At 35.9% G+C, this 28,000-nt stretch overlaps 1 protein-coding gene across 13 annotated transcripts in view; it reads left to right on the plus strand.

Moving 5' to 3' along the window:
• TRPS1 (transcriptional repressor GATA binding 1) overlaps positions 1 to 28,000 on the plus strand; it is a 254,214-nt gene that overhangs the window by 14,266 nt on the left and 211,948 nt on the right. For 3 of the 13 annotated variants that reach the window (XM_035277199.3, XM_054246303.2, XM_035277207.3), the window contains exon 2: positions 18,664 to 18,759. The exons of the other annotated variants lie outside the window; for them this stretch is intronic. The gene's annotated coding sequence lies outside the window, so the exon portion shown is untranslated. The remainder of the gene's footprint in view (positions 1 to 18,663; positions 18,760 to 28,000) is intronic. 13 annotated transcript variants of the gene reach the window in all.

Below are 28,000 nucleotides of genomic sequence, written 5' to 3' on the forward strand. Positions count from 1 at the left end.
AGTTGACTTTTGGAGCCTAATACAATGTACATTTTGTTTCACTAGGTTACATTAATAAAACCATGTACAAAAACAAATAAATGGAAGAATAAATTAAATCATCTGTCTGAAGTCAGATGTAGGGTAAATGGTATAGTCTCTGAGATTACTCCCTTAGTTCTGTGATTTCACCGTAAGAGCTGGCCACCATCTATTCTGCTATGGACACATTGTGCAAAAATGTACAATGTTCAGCTTCCCACAGAAGGAAAAAAATACGAATTTAGGCTTAAGATTCTCCTAACATTCTGTTACGGAGAAATAGATGCTGGCCAAGGAAACACTTCTTTTCTCAATGGCGAAACTGTCTTCAGCTGGTCAGTCTAAAATCTGCCGTTCAAGTCTGGTTTTATTTCTTTGTTTTTCTTTATTTCAGGTATATCAGAGTAACCATTGGGTCATCTATTATTCTGAGTGATGGAAGGGACTAGAGCTACTATTCATTCTTGTGTAATCTTACTTTACAAACAAGAAAACTGAAGATAAAAGTGACTTGCCCCTACTCGGTTAAAGGACTGGACTAGAACTTGGGTCTGTTCACCATATAATTGATATGTAAAACACTAGATGATTTTGATATTTGCTGAGGAAATCTGTCTAATATTTAAGATTCATTAATCTTTATTTTTTCTTTTTGCACATGGATATGAGAATGGAATTAAAATGTCACTTATTAGGTTGCAGTGAGAAATTGATGAGCATATAATGAATCAGTTGATATAGTCACATTATTTCTTTACCAGTACCTTTAGATATGGGCATCGAATGTTTAGAAGTTATCACAGAAAGGTAAAGAATTAGTACGAAAAAATCTAAGCTGAATGCTTTTTTTCAAACACCTTAGTAATAGAAATGTTGGATTTATTTAGATAAAATCTATTTGGTCCTGAAAAACTGATTATGAAAATGGTCATTAATAAGAAGCTAGTTTGTATTACTCTTTTCCAGTTAACTTAAAGCAGCTTTAACATTTGTCTACATAAGAGACCAATATTTTAAAAAATAGTCCATTTGAATTAACAATATTTTAATCTTCCATGAAATGGACATTTCTTTATTCATAACACTCATAGTCCCCTTGGCAGGTTGAAAAACTGTAGACGGCATCTGTGAGATTAGGCTTGAAATGTGCAATTAGTTACTAAAAAGTGGCTGGAAACCCGTAAGTGGCATTTTACATAAACTCCTCTGCATTTATAAAAAAACTAATGAAGGAAAAATAAAATTACCTCATTTATTTTCAATACTTTTCTTATGAATCCTGTCTTACGGATGATAAATTTCAACTTCAAATGGAGGAAAAATATTTTTAAATATACATTTAATACTTCTATTTTTCTTTTAGAATTTATCAACTTTCCATTTTTTTTGCCATGACTGCGCCGTTTGACATGGATGAAGTTTATGTTTATTTATTTTAGTTAAGCTAATTTTAATCATTTACTTCGTTGAAGTGGAATTACAGGAATAATTCCCTGCCTTCTTAGACTTCTGAAGTATTTTATTTAAATCCCTTGTTTCTTATCTTTCAGGCCTAATTGTTACATTGTATAGTCTGAATGGTGAATGCGCACCCCCCTATCCGCACACCCCCTCCCCCCTGCCCCGCATAAGTGAAATTCACTTTACAATACCAGTGCTATTGTCATTTCCACCTCTGGGTTTGAAACAATTATGGTAAATACCATGGAGAAAAATGCTGAACCTAAGACAATCCCCAAGCTCTTTCAGAGCATAGCACCAGAAATGACTTTGAAATGCTGGACGAGGTGTGTCGGGCCATGGAAACGGCTGGACTGGTCCAGGGTCTGTATTTGAACCCGGTTCATCCTAAGTTGCAGGGTGAAGAAGATATATTGTACTTTCATTTGCATAGGTTTTCCTCTCTGTGTCTTAGCCAGAAGGCAGCCTTGCAGCCTTGTCTTTTTTTATTTTTATTTAAAAAATTTTTTTTTTTCTTAACTTCGGTTGTTTTGTTTAATGTTTCTTTCAGGTGAAAAGCCTTTAATAAATAGCTTATAGTTTTTCCTTTCAAATGAAAGTTTGCTGGTGGCAAATTATATTACTTATTCCATCAGATAAAATCAATTAACAGAAAGTTATAGAATGATCTTTAACACTAAAAAGCAATTTTAAAATGGGTTAAGGAATCGTTTTGACTATTATGCTGATCATACCATGTAAAATCATTTTCCTGGTGTGGTGAGCATACTATTTGAAGAAAGGCTGAAAACTTCCATTATTATTACATAATCATCTACTTTTTTTCCTTCTCATCCTGTGAGTATTACCTCTATTTAGCCAAGTTTATTGTTCACCCAGACTGTGAATTATAATTATTTATTTATTGCATTTTAGGTTTTGGGGTACATGTGAAGAACATGCAAGATTGTTGCATAGGTACACACATGGCAAAAAAAAAAAAAAAAAAAAAAAAAAAAAAAAAAGAAAATCTCCTGTACCACAAAGGAAGCAATTAACAGAGTGGAAAGGTGGCCTAAAGACTGGGAGAAAATACTTGCAAATCTGTAAATCATATATTTGATAAGAAATCGACATCCAAAATATATAGAGAACTCCTAAAACTGAATAGCAACAAACAGATAAACCAATTCAAAAATGGGCAAAGGACTTGAATAGACATTTCTTCAAAGAAGACATACAAATGGCCAAAACGTATATGAAAAACTTCTCAGAATTACAAAATCAGGGCGGAAATGCAAATCAAAATCATATAAGATTATCAATGAATTATAATTTATCATTCATTATATACCTGATAGAACCAAAAGAAGCCCTATCAGTGTCTATCAGCCCTAGTTTTTCTTAATGATTTTGTTAATGTTATTTATTTTTTACATGATTCTTCACCTGTATATAAATATCTTGTTTTCTTCTTTGACTTTGAGAGATTGGAACCTTTCCACGTACTCTTGGCATTGCAGATCCAAATAAGGCAAAATAGCTCTTATTCTAGGCTTTATCATACAGCACTACTTTTTTGTTGGTTTTCATAACAGATGATATCCAGATAAGGTTTAAATAAGATGAGTTGCTGTATTTTAATGTTTATTTTCACCTGTAAAGGGCTTTGCCTTCCTGATAAATCAGTATACACTTAACTGTATTTTAATTCCCCTGAATCACAACTGTGCTAATGTAGTCACCTATTTTGGAAAAGTCCTTTTTAGACATTCTTTAAACTATTTTATACTTGTTCTCATGAGGCGTATTTGTGAACAAAGACTGTCATGGATATTTTATAGAAGATAGTTAAATAGCATTATCTTCTGCCCATTCAGATTATAATCCAATTGTAGATTGATTATGGACAATTGTTGGAATCTAGGAAAAGTCAAAATGCAAATCTGTAGCTTATACACTGCTAATGGAGCTGAGAGATAGATTCAGGTTTAAGCAGGGTATGGATTTTAGGTAACAAATATTGAATTAGCTCCTTTGAAGGTTTAGAACAAGACAAGGTAAAACAAAACAAACGGCTACTTTTTATTCATTTCCAGATGGATTTCAACTTGCAAGTGGCATAGCATAAAGTTAAATGTTGCTTGTTGAGATTTATTAATTAGAATGTTTTTAAGTCAGATATGCAGTTTGTTCTGTTTCAGATAAAAGATAAATCTATTCGGACATAAAAATAAAAATAACCTCGGAGTGGAGAAAAGATTGAACGCCCGAATCTGGGTTTCATTTCATGTAAATCTCCATTTCTCAACTAAGCGATATCTGCCAAGGCTTCTCTGTTTGTTGACATTGCTGTATTGAAGTCACCAGTAGCCTCATGGAAGCCAAGCCCCAATGGTCTTTCCATCTGACTGCATCTCTCAGATGAATTGGATGCTGCCAACCGTTCTCTTGAGTATCTCTTCTGGCTTGGCTTCCAGGCACTGCATCTCTGCCACACTTGTTCTAGTCTGTCACTGAATTTTCTCTTAATCACTGCACTTTTCTTGGAGGGTTTTTATGCTTTTAGCTTTTTATCCAAATGAAATAACTCCAGAGCCTTCACCTCTAGACCTTAGTTGGTTCTGAGTTCTAGTATCAGTGATCTTCAGCCTCCATAAGTACTTGATAAGAAACTTGTTTATCATCATTAGCTAGGCATTCAGGACCCTTCAATTTGCCCCCCCCAATTTACCAGTTCCGTCTGTAGTACATCATGTAGTCTACTCTTACTGTAGTGCCTTCTAGTCCTAGAATATTCTCACACTGACCTTTGTTCATATTCTTCCTTCTTTATGAAATGCCGTCTCTGCAACCTTAACTACAGGGATTCTACCTGCTTCTCAGTATGTTACCGTCTATATTATGCTTCCTGAAACTTTCTACTTACACTCATTTAGGTTTAAACATTCCTGCTCTGTGCTCCCGTTTATGTGCAGCTTTAGCACTGCTCATACCAGAAGCTACTGGTCATCATGAACCTGAGGAGAGTGAGAGCATACTTAATTCATGTTTGTTCCCTTTACAAATGCCTTGGATGCAGTAGTTCTCAAAAGTGTTGCAATAAATAGGAACATAGGGGAAGAATACTTCTGGCCGGCAACATAGACTTTCAGGTACTGAGAAAATTGTGAAATTGGTTTGTCAGGATTTAGAGGAAAATAAAAAGATTATCTGGTATTGCATACATTATAGATGCTTCTTGATGTTTGCCCTAACTTAAGGTAGGATACTGCTGGTTGCAATGTATTATGTTGTATTTTCCAGTATGCTTTCAAATCCTGCCTTTTATTAATTAATGTCATTTAGTGAAACAGGGCAGTGTCAGTGAAACTGAGGCAAAGGGGAAGCCTGGATTCATTTGAAAATTATAGAAAAAGGAGAACACAGGCTGTCTTGTACTTTACTGGTATTATATTTGAGACACTATGAAGTAATCAGAGATGCAAGATGATAAATGATGTGTCCTTAATTGAGGATAACAGTGTTAGGCTCTAAGGTCATGAGTCAGAAATGTGCCTTTTTAGCTTGCGTGTGTTGAATATTCTCAGGCCCAAAGGTTGCGTTGTGATGTTTGATGACAATGGCTTATGTCTTGGCTTCAGGATGAAAGTTACTTGTAAGTGGGTCCAATGCTTGCATGCTGAGGGGGCAAGGGTGATTTAGACTCAGGAGATCTAACATGATGAGTAGTGGTAGGAGCTGAGCACAACCATAAGTTGCTTTGAGATGCCCAGATTTATGGCAGTGAGAGGATAGTGGACTCCTCTTTGCTCAAACATTTTTAATATTCATGTTTCCCTGAGAGATAGCCTATCAAGTAATAACTGAAAATAGCTACTGAGACATTTTTCATGTTGGAACAACAATGCCTCTGAGATTTCTTTGAATGTTTGATTTTTACTAATCATTTTTAATTTTATCTTAAAAGCCTGGGAACAATTTTGAAGTTTAAGACCTTTATTTTTTAAACAAAAAAATTATTTTATCTGAGAATTGGGAAGTCCCATTGATTTAACATTTAACTCTGTTAAGCACCTAAATATTACTGTAAACAGCTCTGGAAAATTAAGCCTTGCTATTATTGTGCATTCCCAAATCTGTACGGATGTGGAACCATGAAGGAGAAATCAAGGAGATCTATTTAATGAATTTCTTTGCTTCTAGGACAGTTCATTACTTGTAGGACTTGCACTTATCTATTCCTTCCTTAAAAATAAAACATTCCAAAGCTTCCTAGAAACCTTAGCTAATTGCATTATACCAACATGCTTTTCTGATGTCACCTTATGTCTGTGAGCAACTTTACAAATCCTTTGAAAGAGATAGTTGGATTTTTAAAAGTAATATCTGCTTGGATTTTGTAAATTAAACAACAGTAGAAACAATTTCACTGCAGAGTACATGCTAGTTACTAAGTAGGGGTTTAAAAAATCCTCTGTACTTTTCCACAACTGAAAGGGTGCATACTTTTGGTTGAAAGTGAGTAGGCGAAATTTAGACCTGCTGTTCTGGTAGCCTTAGTGGCTTAGAAATCTCTTTATTGCCATTTCATAATCCTTGATATGATTGTCCAGCTCTCCTGTCAGCTAACTGCAGAAATAGAGGAAGGAAATGGATGTTTTGGCTCCATTAAAATGTTCCTTATCAGACTGTATGTAGGAGGGGATGCTGTTGAAGATGCCTCTATTGCCAGCGGCACAGCATGTGTGCTGGGCTAGTTTCCTGTCTGCTAAAGCTGTGTGGTGCCCTTTAATGAAGGGAAGGAGGACATTATTAAATGTGTTGGGCTTAGTGTTTTCACTTGCGAACATCAGGGAGCAGAGGGCATGCAAACTTTGCCCAAAGGCTGGACACGGTTTGCATAGAAATGAGCTACGTGTAGTAACAACTGACTTGGTAGATGTGCAGCTAAGCACTGATTACTAAATAAAAGTGAGAGCAAGGCCATGGTGAGCTATGGGAAAGGCTGCATTCTGTTCCAACAGGTTAGTCTTCCAGTAGGGGCCGCCTTAAAATGCTGATCCTGGTTCACGTTTGTTGAGCAGTCTGCTGTGTATTGTCTTCACTTAAGACAGAAACTGCTGTCATCTTCATTTTATAGAATGGAGAGAACTGGGTCTCAGGAAAGTACAATAAACTGCGTAGGCTACAACAGGTAGCAAGTGGCAGAGTTAGGATTTCAGTCCAGGCAGCCTGACCCTAAGAGCTGAGGCTCCCTCTACTTGGTTTCTTAACTGGTGGGTGAATAAGATTCGAGTTCCTATATCTTCCAAGGTAGTATTATAATAATATTTCAAAGACTAGGTGACTTTTTAGTATTAACACTGTTCCAGTTTGCTTTCTCCTTAGGCCCTAATTCATTGTCAGAGAGGTAAAACCCATCACCTTTATGTATGAGGCATTTAAACAAATGTTTTTAGTAATAATTCAGGAAACATCCAACCTGTATTCTTTCTGTAGTGATATCGGCAGATATAAGTAGGGGTTTAAAAAAATCCTCTGTACTTTTCCATGACTGAAAAAAAAAAAAAAAAAAAAGTCTATTAGTTTAAGTAACTGTCTCTTCTTGGCTCCATTACAGTAAAAAGTCTGTGATCAGCACCCTCTCGAAAGGGGAAGTTGTTGAATGCCATGGATGTGGTACTCTCCTGATAATCCTATGGCTTTGTATTTCTTAGCGTATTTATACTCCTGGGTAACTACCCCTGCTCCACATGGGATCTTGACAGCCTTGAATTCTGAGGTGGCTTATGTGTGTTACAAAGACAAAAAAGGAAAGCGTGGTTTCGGTTAAACTTTAAAAAGTACTTTCATCAGTTATTATCCAGTATGTCGGTTAGATTTTTTTAAAGTAAAGAGCTTTAATGACATCGTGCTATAGTGAATAGCGTAGCCAGAGAAATTTAAAAAAAAAAAGGACATTTTATTTAAACAATTTTTCCTTTTATTTTTAAGAAGAAAAAAGTCAGAACTGCAGATCAGGAACAGAAATAGCATTCCGTTTTCTTTTCCTGGGTTCTGGAGCAGCTACGGTGAGAGTGAGTTGGCTGTCTGGGAAGGAGGCTGCTGTCTGCAGCCCTGCCTGGGCCGCCGCCGCGACACAACAGGAGCTGCGTGTGTGTCGCTGGCGTTCACTCTTACAGGAGCCCCGGGCCTGCGGCCGCCACCACGCGTGCTCCGCGCCCGGGCTGTGGGCGTGTTATCGCAGGAAGTCCTGCGGAAGCAGTTGTGCGCGCCCGCTGCCTCCGGTTACCTCGCTCGTCCTCGGCTGCTGCGCGGTGCCTGCAGCCTCCTTCTCCTCCTCCCTCTCCCGGCGCTGCCTGCCCTGCCAGCTGCTTGGAGGCTTCCTCCTGCCCGCCTCTCCCCACTCCCTCTGCCCTGTCGCGTCGCATCCCCTGGCCAGCCTGCCCTTCTCCCCACTTCCCAACTTGGCTTCCTCTCCCCATAAACTCTTCCCTCTTGTCTTCTCTTTTGCTTCCTCTTTGCTGCTGCCCCTCCTTGATTTGACGCTCTAATTTCCTCTTGACAGATCCCAAATTGGGTTCATCAGGAGTTACTCATCTTTAAATCTTATTATTCACCTGTGATCATTGGGCAAACTGTAAGAGGCATGAGATTAATGCAGACAAAGAGTTCCTTACCATGGGAGGAAATCTCTGGCTATTAAAAAGTCATTTTTTGAAAAGTCACATATTAAAATTAAGCACTAATACAAATACAAAAATTTAAAATGATGGCATAGGTTACTAATGAGGCAAGGAATAAGGCAAAGGACAATCTGAGAAAATAATCCCAAATGAACATAACTAAATTGCTCATTTTTTAATTGAGATAACTAAAATTGAGATAAAGTACTAGTATTTTTATTAATGAAAATATAATATTAGTGTTTAAATCAGTCATGTACTTTCTTATATAGCGTTTTCAAGGATCTGCTTAAAGTATTTCTGATATTTTTGAAGTATATTTACTTACACAAACATTCCTGAGTAGATGGAAGAGTGTGTCTCACGAATTCTCAGTCAGAAACCAAATAAAGTCATATTCACTGAATCAAAATTTACCTGATAATATGATAGTTTTACAAGCACATGAAGCCTTTGGAGTGGCTAAGGTTATTGTATTTGTAGCATTCTGGGACCTGAGGCCTTTGTATTTTTCTTAAATTATGAACTTTAAGACAGTTGCTATATGTGGATGCCTATCAAGTTTTTGCCTTCTTTACATCATCAAGCTTATTTTTAAATTAATTCTAGTTTGGGGCTTGCTTTTTACACCCTCTTATTAATTTCCTTTTCTGGAAGTCCATATTAGTAAGGCCGTGTCATGAAAATCACTATTTTTAATAGAGCTGTTCTGAAATTTTTTCCATCAAGACATATTTTGCAATGACTGAGCTATATTGATTCATGTAATTTGTATCCAACTGCTTCATTTTTGCTTGAGATTTCGAGATGCCTAAGGTTAGGTAAAGAAAATAGTTTATATGTAACTGGATGTGAGGTGGCCATTTTAACTTGTAGGTAACAGAGTTTATCTGTTGATTCCTTCATTAATTAAATAAATTGAAATAAAATAAGGAATTTTAGTTTCTTCTTATTAACTTGTAACACTTCAACTTCTAGTATTGCTTTCTGTAGGGGAGAATTTTTCAGTTGATAACATGAGTTGATTTAATAAATTATAGTATTTAAAACTTGAGATGTTTTATCACAAAAAATTTGTCCCTTTAATAGATGATTTAGCATGGCAACTCTTTTTAAAGTAAAATGTTTAAAAGCAAACCATGACCTTATGATAAAAATAATACTAAACCAATTATTAATACCTACAATTTGTCCTCAAACGTCTTAACTAAATAATTACCTTGTTAGAAGAAAGGTACTGAAAGCATAGCACCAGGAACACTGGGTTTAATTTACAAATAATAAAGACCTTGGGTCCATCATATCTTTTTCTCATGGCTGGAGGAGCCACTCCTGGAGTAAGGGGGACATACTTATTACTTCAGTTGTCATAAATGTGGATCACAATACTTTCTAAACTTTTGGTTTTATTTTGCATTTTTCCATAATTTGAGCACTTTGACCTTTTTCCAAGTTTATTTGTTCTCCAGATATAGGCAACACAAATTAAAAGAAAGACAGTTCAGTCATCACAGTGCCTTTTGGGACATGCCATTGTCTGGAATAGGCTTATGTCCAGATATGGTTAGAAGTTACGTAGGTTTTAGCTGTGTTTTCTTTTTTTGTGATGTGGCTCTGTTGGAATAAAACTAGCTTTAAAGCAATTCTGTAACTTCTGTAGAGTGACGTCTTCTCACCCATAGGCTGTGAGTAATAGTACCTGGGCACAGGTGTTGGGAGAAGAATCAGTTTAGATAAGACGTGTAAAGCAGGTTTGGTGAATGTCAAAGGATTGAGTATTTATTATTATAAATAATGATAATGATTGTTCTGTTTCTAATCTTTGTAATTTCTGTATATCATTAACTATGGGAGTGTTTATTAGACTATTCAAAATAGTATTTCTAAGGCCTTATTTTATTTTTATTTTAATACTTATTTTTAGGATATGTATGGAGAGGAATAAACTGAGGATTCTAGCCATCAGCTATTGTAGAAAAGAATGGCATTATATTATCCCAAAGAGCTAGCTCAGTGTCATCCCCTTGGTAGAATATATGCCTTAAATTCAAAACCTCTGTTATGTTTGAATTTTAGTTCTATAAGCTCGAATATTCCATAGTGCTGAGTTCAAGGTCTAAATAGGAAACTTGCAAGAAGTATTTTTGCATGGTTTTTTCACATTGTACATCTTTGCCTTATTCTTTGGACCTTTGATGACCTATGCTATCATTAATTTTTAAAAAATATTTGTGTTAGTACTTAATTTTTACATGTGACTTGAAAATATAACTTTTTGACAGCTAGGTATTAACTCTCATTGTAAGTTTTTTGCATTAATTTCATGAAATTTCTCTTTTCTTGAAAATGACCACAAAATTCCTCATCAAAATTAATGACTGTCTTATTTTTCAGTAGGTTGTTTTAATTTTGAATACATCAGAACCTTTCTTGAGGGGTAGTATTTTAGAGATAATGTTTTATGCTTCTCTCTGGATATTTTAGAAGTTTTATTTTTTTGAATACTTGGGATATATGCTACATGATCATAAGCACTTTGATAAAAATGGTTTGTTATTACTGAGATCACCCAGTTTTTCTGCATGAGAAAAGTAAATAGAAGTTGTGTGATTCCATAGCCACTGTAGGGTGTACTCTATGGCAACATGATTCTGAGATAAGTTTTATAACCATATATCCTAAATTTCAAGTTAAGTGTATGTGTATATATGTACATATATATATGCATATATAATATATATATATATATGTACATATATACACACACACACATATGCAAGTGATCTTGTTTTATTGCACTTTTGTTTATGGCATTTCGCTGATGTTACCTCTTTTATAATTAAAGGTTTGTGGCATCAAGCAAATCTATCTGCACCATTTTTTCAAAAATATGTGTTTACCTTATGTCTCTTTGTCACATTTGGAAAACTCCTGCTATATTTCAGAACTTTTTATTGTTATTACATTGTATCTGATACAGTGGTGTGTGATCTTTGATGTCTCTATTATAATTGTTTTGGGGACCCATGAATAGTGCCCATATAAGATGGCAAACTTAATTGATAAATATGTTTGTTTTGAGTGCTCCACTGTCTGGCTGTTTCCTTGTGTCTCTGGTGCTCCTTGGGCCTCTTTATTCCCTGAGACACAATGATTTTGACATTCAACCAATTAATAACCTTACAGTGGCCTCTAAGTGTTCAAGTGAAATAAGAGTTTCATGTCTCTCCCTTTACTTTGAAAGCTAGAAATGATTGAGCTTAGTGAGGAAGGCATACTGAAAGAGAGAGAGAGACCAAAAGCTGGGCCTCTTGTGTAACATGGCCAGGTTGTGAATGCAAAGAAAACGTGCTTGAAGGAAATTAAAAATACCACTCTGTTGCACACACACATGATAAGAAAGCAAAAACAGTGTTTTTGCTGATATGGAGAAGTTTTAGTGGTTGAATGGAAGATGAAGCCAGCCACAACATTCCCTTAGGGCACAACCTAATCCAGAGCAAGACCCTCTCTGATTCTGTGAAAGCTGAGAGAGGTAAAGAAGCTGCTGAAGACAAGTTTGAAGCTAGGAGAGGCTGGTTCATGGGGTTTAAAGAGATATGTCATATCCATAACATAAAAGTACAAGGTGAAGCAGCAAGTGCTGATGGAGAAGCTGTAGCAAATTATCCAGAAGATCTAGTTAAGATCAATGATGAAGGTGGCTGCACTAAACAACAGATTTGCAGCAGAGGTTTTCAGCTTTCTGTTGGAAGAAGATGCCATCTAGGGCTTTCATATCTAGTGGGGAATAGTCAACGCCTGGATTGAAAACTTCAAAGGACAGGGCCTAATGCAGCTGATGACTTGAAGTTGGATCCATTGCTCATTTAGCGTTTCAAAGATTCTAGTGCCCTTAATAATTACGTTAAATCTACTCTACCAAGCTGTGCTCTATAAAAGGAACAGCAAAGTCTGAAGGATAGCACATTTATTTACAGCATGGCTTATTGAATATTTGAAGTGAACTGTTGAGACCTACTACTTGGAAAAAGATTCTTTTAAAAATATTACTGCCACTTGACAATGCACGCAGTAACCCAGAAGCTCTGATGGAGATGTACAAAGAGATGAAAGTTATGTTCATGCCTCTAACATAACATCCATTCTGCAGTCAAGGAGACATTTCAAATTTTAAGTCATTATTTAAGACATACATTTCATAAAGCTATTGCTGTCATAGTGATTCTTCTGGTGGATCTGGATAAAGTGAATTGAAAACCTTCTGGAAAGGATTTATCATTTGAGATGTTATTAAGAACATTTGTGATTCATGGGAGAATGTCAAAATATCAACATTAGCAAAAGTTTAGAAGAAGTTGATTGCAGCTCATGGATAACTTGGAAGGCTTCAAGACTTTAGTGGAGGAATTAAGTGCAGATGTAGTGGAAATAGCAAGAGAACTAGAGTTAGAAGTAGAGCCTAAAGGTATGACTGAATTGCTGCAATCTCCTGATAAAACTGAAATGCATGAAGTGTTGCTTTTTCTTAAAGTTGAGCAAAGAAAGTGGTTTCTTGAGATGAAAGCTACTCTGGGGGAGATGCTGTGAACATTGTTAAAATGACAAGTGATTCAGAATATTCCGTCTACTTAGTTGATAAAGCAGCAGGAGTGTTGGAGATGATTGACTGAAATTTTGAAAGAAGTTCTGCTCTGGGCAAAATGCTATCAAATGGCATTGCATGTTACAAAGAAATCGTTCATGAAAAGAAGAGTCAATTGATGGGGGAAGCTTCACTGTTGCCTTATTTTAAGAAATTACCATAGACACCCCCACCTTCAGCAAAGACCTCCCCTGAACAGCCATGAACAATGAGGCAAGACCAGCAAAAAGATTACAAATTGCTCAAGACTCAGACCATTGTTAGTATTTTTTATTAATGAATGCTTTTAAGTAAATACCTTTTTTAATCGTAATACTGTTGCTCACTTAATAGACCATTGTATAATGTAAATGTAGCTTTTATATCCACTGGGAAACCAAAATATTTGTGTGGCTTGCTTTATTGCAATATTCAGTTTATTGTAGTGGTCTGGAACTGAATCCATAGTATCTCTGAGGTGTGCCTGTATATATATTTTTTTCATGAAGTAAACATGTTTTTAATATCAGAGATAAAACATAAACCAAATATGTCTTTTTAGAGAATAATAAAATAGTTAAAATTACTAATGTTTTTGCTGGGGTTAGGTTATCAAAGCATTTTTTAAAATACTGACACAGATGTCATTAATATTTTCTAGGAGAAATTACACCTTTGGAGTTACTTTTTATTTGATAGAAAAGATGTCCCTGACTGAGAGTACCAATTTTAAATTTTTGTTGGTAGGTGCTTCTATTGAATTGTATTTAGATTATAAAATTCACAAGTTTTGTAACTGGAGGCTCACAGAGTGTATTGAGGAGATGATTAGAATTACCCTTTTGGTTATGTAAGTTTTTAAATCATGGAAGAAGTTCTAGAAATCATACAAAAATTTCCAAAATAAGACATTCAGAGTCTGTGAATGATACTGATTTTCTGTCATCTTAGTCATTTAAATGCAGTTCTCTATTTTTTTGCTCAGCAATACTTGAGTCAGTAGGTCCATCTATATGTTTCTGTTTGTATTCATATTTATATATATGACTATTATGTATGTATATAGTGTTTTTCATAAGTGAATGTATATATATGTATCTTTTCCTTTTCTTCTTTTTTGAGAGATAGGGTCTTGCTCTGTTGCCCAGGCTGGCATGCTGTGGAGCAATTATAGCTCACTGTAGACTTGAATTCTTGGGCTCAAGGGATCTTCCGGGCTCAAAGGATCTTCCTGCCTCAACCTCCTAATAGGGGGGACTACAGGCATAAGCCACCATGTCTGGCTAATTTTTTATTTTTTTATAAAGATGGATTCTTGCTGTATTTTCCAGGCTGATTCTAAACTCCTGGCCTCAAGGAATTCTTCCTGCCTCAGCTTCCCAAAGTGCTGGGATTATACATATATTTTAGACCTTGGAAATTAGAAAAACTGAAAATGGGGGTTTTTGATTTGTTTGGTTTTGTTTTGTTTGCTGTTTTGTTTTCCGAGACAGAGTCTCACTTCTGTTGCCAGGCTGGAGTGCAGTGTCAAGACCTCGGCTCACTGCAACCTCCACCTCCTAAGTTCAAGCGATGCTCCTGCCTCAGCTTCCTGAGTAGCTGTGACTACAGGTGTGTGCAACCACACTCGGTAATTTTTGTATTTTTAGTAAAGATGGGGGTTTCTTCATGTTGGCCATGCTGGTCTTGAACTCCTGTCCTCAGGTGATCTGCCTGCCTTGGCCTCTCAAATGAAAATGGAGTTTTCATTTCAATATCACAGTCATTTTTCAGTACATATCTTCAATGACTGGAAGCCATTTCTATAGGCTGGTAATTTGATAACCCATTTTGAAATGCATTATTGAGCTCATTATTCAGTGTGCTTCTGGTGAAAGGTGTGGGATGGTATAGACTGAAAGAATAATCTGTGGTTGTTCCCTACAGAGACCTGGCTGCCCCTTTATGGGCAGTCATCTTTAACCTGGCACCAACTAGTGTATTTGCTAAAACAGCATATTCCAAAATTTAAATGATGTCACATTTGAAAGCAATGCCAAGAAACAATGCGGCAGTTTCTAAATTTTGTGAAGCTAAAATTCCTGGTTACAAGAATGAGTACATGTCACAGATGAGTAGTTAGTAATGACTTCAGTTTAGCAGGAAAAGAGCAATTCCCATATGCTGATTCTAGTCTCATAACAAAGAATGTTATAGAAAGATTGCATGGTATTTAACAAGCTGTGAGTTAATGTGACAGTGTCGGTGTATCTAGTTCCAGAAGGATAATCACTTTACCATATTTCTTCAAAAATATTTTAAGTTGTATTACAAAACAGAAAACTTGATACAGATGAATCCAGACTGTTCCCTGCAGATGCCTCCCTACCCCCAAGTTCAGTAGCAAAATCAAGTTTAAACAGTTGAATTGCTTCTCACATGGTGGTTCCTAAATACTTGAATGAATGTAGATGTTCCATTGTCAGACTCTGAACCTCAGAGGCTTACCTGTTATATAAGGGAGAGTGGGTATAAATGAGAGTTTTATGTCTTAAACTGTAGTTATCCAAAACTTAATTCTCAATATATGAGTTTACCTCTAACTGAGAGCCTCTCCAAATTTGAACATAGACAAAGTCCTTCCACACTCACAGAAACCTTAGGAGTCAAGAAAATGAGGTAAAGTTATATTGGTTTCGGTCCTGGAGACATGCATTGGTACTGTGGGTGTGTTAGTTACCAACAATTCATTTCCAGGGTCTTTCCCAAAAACCTGCTCTTGTAGGCATGTTCATTATTAACACTATGATTTGCTTGCTCCTGTGAACATGAATAAAACTGACAGATACAGTTTTGAACAGATCTATGTCTTTTAAAAGCTTAAATCTCTATTCTCATCATTTTGTTTCTGCAAAGATTCCTAAAGGCAGGCCTGGGGAGGAATTGTGGAATGGGGAGAGAATATTATTTCCTTCAGTGATTTTAAAAAATGCATATTTTCCATCATGAAAGAAAAGATCATTCTCAAAGTCAGAGGATATTGTTTTATCATTCCCATAGTGAACCTGTGTCTTCTTTTCCAATTAATATATAGATGGATATTAGGAGAAACCAGGTTCAGGTAGAAAGAGGTACATAAAATTAATAATCCATCGTGAGGAATTTCTGCAAAGTGCCTTTTACAGAGAATGTTTTTTTTTTTTTTTGAAATTTTGAAATTATCAAGTGTAAAGTTGATGCTTAAATTATTTTTTAATCTTTCCTTGCTTAAGACTCTCTGGATACAGAGACCATGCAATCAAGATGTTTTGATACTGTGAAAGTACATGTTGCTAATACTATAACATACTATACATTTACTATACTGTAAATAATACATGTAATTACTGACTATTGACTATTTTAAGAAGTTAGGGTCTCTCAGTTTGTCAAAAGAGACATTACTCTTATAATACATGTGTGTTTTTAGAGATGGGATCTCACTCTGTTGCCCAAGCTGGAGTGCAGGGGTATGATCTCAGCTCACTGCAACCTCTGCCTCCTCGGCTCAAGCAGTCCTCCTGCCTCAGTCTCTGGAGTACTTGGAACTGCATGCATGTGCCACCATACTCAGTTAATTTTTTTAATAGAGATGGGGTTTCACCATGTCACCCAGGCTGGTCTCCAACTCCTGGGCTCAAGTGATCCACCGACTTGGCCCTCCCAAAGTGCTGGGATTACAGGCATGAACCACCATGCCTGACATTGATTTATTCTGTATTTTTAGTGTACAAGCTGTTTAAGAGAACATTGATTTTAAAGCATAGGAGTCAAAGACTTTGAAATGTGAAAACAAGAGAAATCTGGTCAAATTTGCTTTTATCCTTTCACCCAAAATTGTTTGGCTGCCTGCTTCTGTAATCATATAATGATTGACTGCTGGGCATTGTGACTCCTGCCTGTAATCCCAGCACTCTGGGAGGCCAAGGTGGCAGGATAGCTTGAGCCTAGGAGTTCGAGACCAGTCTAGGTAACAGAGGGAGACCTCATCTCTACAAAAAAATATAAAATTCAGTCAATCTGGAAGGGTAGCACATGCCTGTCATGATAGGTACTTGGGAGGCTGAAGCAGGAAAATTGCTTGAGTCTGGAAGGTCAAGGCTGCAATCATCCATGATCATGCCACTGTACTCCAGCAAAACTAAATAAATTAATTAATTCAATTAAATCATATGGTGATTGAATTTGCCTGTGCAGAACGTATCTCTTTCTTTCATTGGATGCTGGTATCTTCATTCAGTATACGTAAAGTGGCCACTTTGTATGCTACCTGTTAGCAGCTTGTACTCTAATGGGGGAAGAACAGGAGGATACAAGAAATTAGAGCACATTGCATTTTACAATCTATTTCAGCGTACATTATCTTATTCATTTAATTTTTACTCTTTTTTTTCTATTTATTCCCTTAAAAAAACTTTTTAAAACAGGCCAGTTATGTGTATTATTGTAGGAATTAAGACAGTAAAGTTGTGAGTAAGTTCAAAGAAGAGGGTAAAAACCTGGCCCAAACCGCCATTCATTTTGGTTAATGTGCTTGCATAATCCTTCAAATGTGTGTGCTTCCTGAGTGTGTGTGTGAGAAACTGTGTGTGTAAGTGTGTGTATTTCTGTCTGTATCCTGCCCAAGTCTGGGAAAGGGGTAGTTTTGCCATGATTTGCTTTAGGAACTACAAAGAGATCTCTGTCCACACCTTTTTTGTGGGGTCTGTTACCTCTCACTTGAGAACAAGTCTAATTTTTTGGCCTTAAAGGCAGTGTTGACTTGTGCCTAAAGGTACCTTCATGACGTTAAAACAAACTCACAGGTCAGTATATTCTATTCATTGCACTCGTGTCTTCGGGCTCTCCACTACAGTGGCTTAAAGGAAGTGTTTTGGAATGGACACAAAGATTACTAACCTCTGTCTAAAAGTACCCTGACTTTGTAGCATTCCTACTTCAAAATTCAACTCCATCTGGATGGTGAGTCATTGGGAGACTTGAGTGATTTCCAGGGAGTTCTGTTATAAAATGGAATTTTAGATTAACCTTTAGCACCTCAATCTGAGGTCTGTCAAGTCTCCCTTTTTGTAGATCTGACTTGAAATAAAAGGGTGTTGTGTTGAAGCCTTCCTGGCCATTATTTATGTACTGATTTATGTGGGATGTACTAGTGGGGATCAACATTGAGTTTTGACCAAGTTCTGGGAAAGATTCCAGTGGGACTGGGAAAATCTGGCTTGTTTTGGGAGACATAAATTTATGTTTTAAAATAATTTGGAAAACCTGATAAAATAATGCAGGTATAAGAACTTAAGAATTATAACGGATCAGGATAAACAGGATTAGAATGAAACACTAAGTAGTCAGGCAATCAATGGAAACAAACAGATGGGTGTCAAGAGCTCAGTTAGTGAGTTGATTAACTGTCTTTCCGGTAAGTTTCATGAAGCTTGTTCAGTAAACATGAATAACTTCAGTAAGTTCATGCAGCAAATATTTATTAAACAGCACCTACTCACTTATGGGAGACTGTACTATGTTGTGAGATTATCAACATGAATGACAACAAAAGAACACTCTCCAGGCAATAATACAAATGTAACAGACAAAGTATTGATAGTCATAACTCCAGTTTAGCTATATAAAGATAATTATAGCACATAAATTTTGAAAAGATCCAGCATCACTAGTGTCTCACACAGATAGTCACTCCATCTTTTCATCTGAACCTGTGCGATATTTCTGAGGTTTTAAATATTCGTCTTCCATTTATGATCAGAGTCAAAGATTCGTTTTGAAATCTATAACGCTTTTCATTTCCACATTTTCCTTCTTCAGTCTACACATCACACCATATCTAGTTTAGTGTTCCTAATCTCTTCTTTTTAGAAACTTCAAGTGGCTTCCTGCTTTCTGCAAGTGGTCCAGCATCATCAACTGGGATTCAAGACTCTATCTTATTAACCTTGGCACCACGTCTTCCATGTGAGCCATTTGTTTTAAACCTAGATTCTTCTCTGTTTTTTGGCATATGTTAAGATTGTTAAATAGCCTTTTGTTTCTCTTATTCCTGTTTGCTAGAATCCCCTTTTCTGTCCCTTATTGCTGTGCAATTCCTATTTCTCTGTCAGGATAATCTTCACTCTCATCCCAATGTCTCCTCTGCCATTGACCACATTGGTTGTTTTATTATGAACAAAAGAAATAACAGAAATAGTAATACCGATAAAAGAATAGCAAGCATTTAGTATTTACTGATTCCTTTTTTTTTTTTTAAGACAAAGTCTCTCTGTTTCCCATACTGGAGTGTAGTTGTGCAGTCTCGGCTCACTGCAACCTCTACCTCCCAGATTCAAGCAATTCTCCTGCCTCAGCCTCCAGAGTAGCTGAGATTACAGGCAACTGCCACCATGCCTAGCTAACTTTTGTATTTTTAGTAGAGACAGGGTTTCAACATGTTGGCCAGGCTGGTCTTGACTCCTGGCCTCAAGCAATTCACCAGCCTCCGGCGACCAAAGTGCTGGAATTATAGGCATGAGGCTGGGATTACACGCCCAGCCGAGTACTTACTGATTACTTTCAAGGGAATTTACTGTTTGCACTGCTCATTTTGGTGCTAAATCATGCCTCATCCTGTATTACTGAGATGCTTAATGTAAGCCTTGTTTCTTTAATAAAGGTAGGTAGCTTCTTACAGAGCAATAATTTTCGCTTCGAATTTAAACGTATTATATGCCCAATAAACACATATGTATGAATAAATTAATTGATTGGAAATTCTAGAAATCTGAAATGCACTTGCCCATAAGTAGATGTGTATATGCCATCTGATGTTACGTTGGCCCTTTATTTTCCAAGCTGTCAAATAAAAGTGACTTTTAAAGCCATCAATGCCTCTGCATCTGTGGCACAGTACACAGGAACCTTATTGGAAATTAAATGTGTCATCTTGTGCTTCATAGCTGGAATGTTAAGCTTTTAGGAAGAGAGCAATTTAAAATGAATTATATGTATGTACATAAACATTAATATGTAAATATATAGAAAAACAATTATATTTACATGGTTATATATGTTCCTGATGATTAAGAAAAACAGGATTATTGGCATCTTATCAGACAATGAAAAATTGCATCAAAATTAGAGGATATTTTAATAAAAAATTTGTGTCATTTCAGTAATGCTTTTTTACTTGACATAATTTTGTAGAAAAACTATCCATAATCCAGTAGTAAACATTTTGTATGAAAACTTAATGTAGACTTTTGTGAATACATGTGATACATTATTATCTAGTATTTTCAGGAAAATAGGAATTTTCTACAAAATGTAAATGTTAATCTTTTAATTCATAGAGTTGAAAAATTTAACCAAACACCACGGAAATTGCTAATACCACTGAACTTCTCTCAGCAACATTCTTTCTTCATGGGTATTTCCCAAGTCTTCTGCCATTTCTGTTGGAATCACTCAATCCTCTCTTTTCACCTAGCCAGTTTTTGCTATCCTCGTTTGTGTTCTTCCTTTTTACCCACAGAACCCCTTGTTATTATACCAAACCAGGACCAGGCACTGCTCTTTTTTGTTTATTTATTTCTGTTCTCCAGCTAGACTCTAATCTCACTCAGGGTAATTTCTTCTCTGCCTTGTTCACGGTTGTATCCTCAACACCTTACTCAACACTTTACTCAATGCCTGACACATAATTGGCCCTCAAAAAATATGCTGAATGAATATTATGTCAGTTTTGATTTATGAGCATCAGGTATCATATCACTTGGTCAGTTTGTAATATTTGTCCCAAAATAGGATTTACTGCAAAATTAGTGCAGATGCCAGCAAATATATTTGACCTTAGTTTCTGGAAAAAAATTCTGATATCAGCTTGTTTGGATAATTATTTGCAGAGTTTTCATGAAAGGGAGGTTATAGATGCACAAATGGATAAAGTATAGGACTTTTTTGTGTGACTAACTTTATTCTAATTTACTGCATCAAAGACTATAGCAGTCATCTCTCAAGCAGTATTCTGGTCATCAGAAAATATTCTTGAACAATGCTGTCTTTTAACTGGTTAGCACTCTCCAAAGTTTTTATGTGTTTTTTTCACTGTTCATACCCTGGACTACATGCATTACTTGCCAGGGTTCATCTATTCTTTTAGCTCATCTGGATTGTATTGATGATACTTCATGAAGGAGAATTCCACTTTTATTTCAGTAAACCAGGGCAGGATATTTTGGGCCTGAAAACAACTTGTTTTTTTCTTTTTTCTTTTCTTTTCTTTCTTTCTTTTTTGTTTTTTAACCTAGGAAGATGATAAACTCTTAGTAGGCTACAATTTTTTTTCTTAATGACTGCCATTATGTCTCACATTTAATAACTTGTTCTATTTCAATGTTATAACAGGGCATTCTTAATGTTATAACAAGATTAAAAGTACTGTTTGGTACTCTCATGATATGTTACCTACTTTATGAAGTCATTTAAAAGAATAGTATTGTATTTTCTGAATAGCACCCAGGTTTGCAGGCTCAATAAACCAGTTATCATTAGCAGGTATGAAGATGGTGATAATACCACCAGATATCAGTACTGTTTAGGTGAAATCTGTAGTAATTTGCTTTTAAAATAATCAGGTAACACTGTTACTATTTTATGAAAAGTTCAAAAGACTAATGAAAGTGGTTATTTTAAATACTACTATAGAGTGACACTTTTCCTGCATGTTATGTTACTTCTTTCACAAACACCCTTTTCTATCCATGTGTAAGCTTACTTCCTGTAGATAGCTGTAAAACATGTAAAGCATTATTCATGCTTTGACTTCTAGAACATGTAAAGCATTCATAGATGGGAGATCAGTCAACTAATTCTTATTTGCTTAAACCCAAATTTCTCAAGCTTGTTTAGGTGATTGTAGTCTTGGACTTTGTGGTTCTGTTTGAGAAGCTCCATGGAATAGTGTTGAATTATCATATCATACAAAGAAGGGGCAAATTAGTACAGTAAAATGTGATTGCATTATATCTGTGTGTACCCACAAAACAAAGACTAAGTGCCACATTAAATAGTTTTGAGGAATAAGATTTTCAAGTTTTCCTGTTAACATTTTTGTGCTGCCTTTTCTTCCTTCCTTCCTTCTTTCTTCCTTCCTTCTTTCTCTCTTTCTCTCCCTTTCTTTCTTTCCTTCTTTGTTTCTTTTCTCTCTCTTTCTTTCTTTCTTTTTTTCTTTCTTCTTTCTTCCTTTCTTTCTTTCTCTCTCTCTCTCTCTCTCTCTCTCTTTCTTTCTTTCTTTCTTGTACACATTAGAAGCCATTTGATATTAGAAGCCAAAGTCTTAAGAAAATATTAACTAGGTATAAAGTTTAAAACTGATGGAATTTTACCTATTAACTTACCTTTTTTATGCAAAATAAGAAACCACCCATCATTATTCTGTTTGTGAGGTGGGATGCCTTGGTCTACTGTATTACATAGATTTACAGCAGTCACCTTAGAGGAAGGTAGAATCTAGCACACACTTCATTTAAATACAGCATTTATTCAGCCTTATTAAAATATTCAGAACTTTAGATAAATGGATTCTCTGAAAAAGCCACAGGATTGCTTTATTTGCTCTCTTTTGTCTGTTCCCTCTAGTCTTCTCAGCCTACCTTAACCCCCTTTCAGTTCCAGTTTCCTCATTTGTAAAATAGGACTCCAAATAACTAGGAGGCTTTTGGTGAAAACTAACTAGGGAAATTACGTGAGCCAGTAAGCAAATGGCTGGTACATAATAAGTACTCAATAAACATTAGTTCTCTTTCACCTTTACGTAGCTTATCTTTGTGGTATAATCGAGGTAGTGCATCCTCATGGAACATTTAATATCTACAGATGTGTGTCTGTGCTCATCCTTCCACCACCACCACCAGCAGCAGAATCACAGAGCTCTTCTCTCTCCTGTTTCCTTGTCTCTGATTATCTTCTCCTCTGTTAGGCTGTCTGTTGCTTTCTGCTCTTGTTTTTGCCCTTCATCTCCATCTCTCTTTTCAAACCCTTCACTCTTTGAAATCCCTTTTGTTCAGAACACTTTCTTTTCTTCTCAATTTCTCTTCTTTCTTTTACCAACTGTTTGCCTGCTAGGGCACATCCTGGCCCTTGCTGCCCTGCAATTCAGCCTGAGGCATCAATGACCCATTCCACTCCACTGGATTGCTTGATTTACTCATCAAAATATAGCAGCTTAAACATTTCTCCTCAATGTATTCCTTCATGCTCTCTGCAGAGCAACTGCTGTTTCACTGAAAAATCACACACACACTTATTTAGCTGAAAAGTGTGCAAATCTCAGCTCAATGAATTATTACAAAATGAATACACCTGTGTAACTATCGCTCATGTCAAGAAATACAATATCGCCAGCACTCTAGAAGCTCTTTGTGCTCCTCCCATTCTCTCTCTTCCTAATCCAGGAAGCAGTCACTCTCCTGACTGCTAAACACTTTAGATAGTTCTCCTTGTTTTTGAAGTTTGCACATGTTCCTGTACATAGAAAGTGTGCATTTGTCTGTGTCTGGTATGTCACACTCAGCATCAGGTTTGTAAAATTCATTCACATTGTATGTAGTTTGTTCATTTATATTGTAGCATAATATTCTGTTTATGAACAGGTATTGTATTGTATAATCATGTACTGCAACTTTAAAAATCTATTCTACTGCTGATACATATGCCGGTTGTTTCCAGCTTGAGAAATTCAGAAAAAGATACTGTGAGAATTGGTGTGTGTGTGTGTGTGTGTGTGTGTGTGAGTGCACATGCATTTTAAAATTAAACTTCTAGTTTTGTGTCCTTCTGTTTTAAGTTTCTCAGAGTCTAATCCAGATGTTTGAAGCTTTTCTGTATTCTTTTTATGTTCCAGGCTATTCTCTTAAAAGATAAACTATTTTTTATGTACTATGCTATTTATACAGTATATTTTGAATTTTGGAATGCTGGAGAATACATACCAAAAAATTTGTAAATAAAACAGATATATAAATGTATATATTTATAGTAAATGTTCTATATTTAATAAACCTATTAAATACCATATGATATTCATGTATAAAACATTCATAATTATGCAAATATACAAACTTAGACAAATTCATTTTACTGATATGGTCTTCTTATTATAGAATTATCACTATATAGAGTGTGTGCCAATTTTTAATGAACTTTTCCTCTGTGTAATCAGTTTACAGATATTTTTGACATGTAAGGTTATATAGACATTTATGGAACCCAAATCAAACCAACAAGGTTATGATTTACCACTAAAAAAGAATTCAATAGTTTTTTTTTTTTTTTTTTTTTGAGATGGAGTTTCGCTCTTGTTACCCAGACTGGAGTGCAATGGCGCAATCTCGGCCCACCGCAACCTCCGCCCCCTGGGTTCAGGCAATTCTCCTGCCTCAGCCTCCTGAGTAGCTGGGATTACAGGCACGTGCCACCATGCCCAGCTAATTTTTTGTAATTTTTAGTAGAGACGGGATTTCACTATGTTGACCAGGATGGTCTCGATCTGTTGATCTCGTGATCCACCTGCCTCGGCCTCCCAAAGTGCTGGGATTACAGGCTTGAGCCACTGCGCCTGGCCTTCAATAGTTCTTATATCTCACGACTTGTAGATTTCTTGCTCTGTGCCCATGGATCTAGAGCTATGATATCTGATTATTTTTTCAGCCTAAATAAGGTGAAAATTAATGCCTTGATTCTTTGCATATCTTGATTTGGTTTGTTATTATGTTGTTGAGACAACTTTAGCATTTTGCTAGCTTTTAGTCTCCTGAGCCTATTTAATACCAAAAGATTCAGACGTTCCTTGCAAGAAAAGCAATATGTAGAGATTTCTAAGAGTGTCAACATCTGTCCATCCAATAAGAACTCTTATGAGTGCCTGCTGTGTTGTAGGCCTGCCACTGTGAGAAAGGTCATATAAGTATTACTTGGCTTTTTAAAAACTTGCATGTTCCTTGTGCCAATATGCTATTATACTTTATTTCTCTGTAGTATCACCATCATAGTCTGCCGGTGCTAATGATGGAAATGAGCCTCAGATGTGTTACAGCTGGAAAAGCTCAAGATCACTGATGAGATATAGCTATTTATATATATTGAATTATTATATGTCAATATTTTGATTAATATCACAAATGAACAGATATCTATTAATATTTTGAATTAACAATGATAATATGCATCATAATATATTTTCTGATTCGAAGGGTTTCACAGTCTAGTGGGGTAGTGTAAAACATAACCACATAATTCCACGCAAAGTGTGAAGTACCTCAAGAGAAGATGTGCATAAGGTCCCACATGATGGTGAAGATGACTAAGTTTTGCTTGTGAAAATTGTAGAGGGCTTTGTAGAAGTGAATCCATCTTAGAGACAGGTAGTTTGGTAATGTTGGTGGTGTGTTAGGCATTATGAGACAGATTCAAAAGCTAGGATAATCTGGTAGTCTGTGGGACTGTTGGGAAGATTGTGTATTCATTCACTTGACATAACTATAGAGGCAGACAAATGTTTGTAACATGGCATCTTGTAGATTGCGTTCTCTTGTAAGTTTCTTAAAATGTTATCACTTTTTGCATTGCTTAACTGTTGTTAAAGTGTTTTAAAGAAATGCACTGGGAAACCCAATGGCCTTTAGGTTCCTTCAGATACAGCTTGTTCATGTGCTCGGTCTGTGCTTAAGCAAAAGGTTTAACTTCTCCACGTCTTAGCTGCATTATCTGTACAATGTGAGTGAAAATAGTACTTAAAGGATTATTCATCCAAATTCAAATAAAATGAGATAATGCACTCTTGGCACATAGTAATAAGAGCATGAAATATTTTTGTTATTAGCCAAAACTTCAGCTTAGAATATGTATCAACATTGAAGATTGTGGGCCTTAAAAGAGTCTACTTCCGACTTTCAATTTCTTTCAACATTCAATTAAATTCTGATAGAAATATGGTAAAACACCTGATTCTGGAATTATATGTATGTATTTCCCTTACTCTGTTAAAACAGGTGTCCACAACAAGATTGATAGAGAAATCAATAATTGAGGTGCAGATGGTGAAAATCTTTTCTAAAGGGGTGTGTGTGTGTGTGTGTGTAGCTCTGTGAATGTTTAGATAGAATCTTAAATATATATTGAATTTGAAGGTGAAGATTGACTAGATTTCCTATACAAAATACTTAACAAGTGAGCTAATTTCTGCCCAAATTCTGTATTCCTACTCATGTATATCACATCACTATTTTCCTCTTATACGTGAACGTGTAAAATAGAGGCTGGTTGGGTTCAGAGGGAACTTGGATATGTGGTCATCCTCTCTGGCTTGAATCTCACCACTCTATCTGGCTTTGTGTTTAAAATTAAATTAAGATTAATTATCTGTTTCAGATTTACTTTGACCTCTACCTAACCTATTTTTTATTTTGTTTATTTCTGATCTTTGTTTTAATCTTTGGATGCAAGACAATGCAATAATGATAAAACAAAATCCAAAAGCCCATAAAGCTGTGTGATGTGCTTGGGATTTTCAAGGGTGAGATAGGGTCTGTATTAGACATGAGTTTACTGATTGTGATCCCAGGCATTGGTTTTCTGTCCTTCATTGTTAGTACAGGTGAGTCTGGGGATACAGACTGAGTGGAGTGGGGAAGAGAGGATTTGTTAGTAACCAGGGAGGAGCACATGGGATAGATCTCAGGTATTTGCAAGCATTTGGGGACTACTGATTTTAACTGTATGAACTCAGTGCCATCCTGGGTCTTCCCACATTCTATATTTACTTGAAAGCCTTTGCCATATTTTGGTTCCTGACTCAATTTTAATCAAATAAAATGTAAGTTATTATAAAATAACGACATTTAGCATACAAGGTTTTAAATGAATCACAGTAGTTGGACAGCATTAGAAACAATAGTTGAAAAAATACTTAGAGCTTCTTTATGCAGTGATATCTGTATAATCTATTTAGCTCAAAGATAACATTGAGTTTCTATCCACATATGTTTCTGAATTTATAATTTGGACAGCTGGGATGTTATTTTACCTAAAAGTTTCATCCATTCCCTTTTTAAAATCCAATATTCTATCTGTAAGGCTCTGCCACTACACATTCTTTCAAAAAAATTCTGATTCTAAATCTTTCGTGATGATACACCTCAATCTTCTTTAAACATAGATAGTGCTTATGGAAAAAAACAAAAAACAAAACAAATCCTTCAAAACAGGCCACTTTGTAGCAAAACATCTTAGTTTTCTTGCCAAGTTAATGAAGGAATACTGCTTTGTTTTGTTTTTTTCCTTAACTACACATGCTTTGAAATCTTGGTTAGATTTCTTTCCTGAACATGACTGTCTTAGAGCGGTTTTTCCCACTATGTTCAGCAGCACTTTAGTTCTGTTGGGTAAATTATGTGACATAAAGCCAAGTATGTGACATAAAGCCAAATGAGATTGGGAAATTCCAGTCCAAATTGAACAGACGTCACCCTCTCCAATCTATTTGTAAAACTGTAATTGCTAATGTACATTGTGGATCTCTGGGAGGGATATATATTATACAATTTCCATTAAACTTAATTTGTCCAAGGAATCTCCTTTTCGTTTTCTTTTTTTGAAGCTAATATCATGGGAAGCATGTAGAGACAAGTCTTGAATTTCTTGTTGTCTATGCTTAAACACTTACCGTATTAAAATCCCAGGCAGAATTTAGCTAAACTTGTGGTGAGCATAGGCAGAATGTTCTGAAATACCATGATGTTTTTTCAAAAAAGGTTCTTATAGTTGAAGATTTCTAAGTCTCTTACTTATCCAGCTCCAAATTATGAACAGATTCTATATTTACCTTCCCCCCCCCATACATAAAGCTTTTCATACCCTAGAAGTCAGGGAAAAGTGATTTAATCTTATTATTAGAAGTGACTTTGAAGTATAGTTTTTTAAAGATCTGTTTTCTTTGGAAAATTTCTCTGTACTTAACAAAGGAGAGAAAATGACTCCTGTGTGTGTGCGTGTAATTTGTTTTGGTCAGAAGGAAAAATGATGCTAGTTAGGTTAAAATAAGTAGTTGGCACTAAATAGTGTGATTTCTAAACCAACTTTTGTATCAATAATGTGTGTTCATTACAATGTGAAAGACGTCTGTCAGTACTGCTTATTAATTTAAGTGGACTTAAAAAATACATAC

The sequence above is a fragment of the Callithrix jacchus genome, chromosome 16, assembly GCF_049354715.1.
Source record: "Callithrix jacchus isolate 240 chromosome 16, calJac240_pri, whole genome shotgun sequence".
NCBI lineage: Eukaryota > Metazoa > Chordata > Mammalia > Primates > Cebidae > Callithrix > Callithrix jacchus.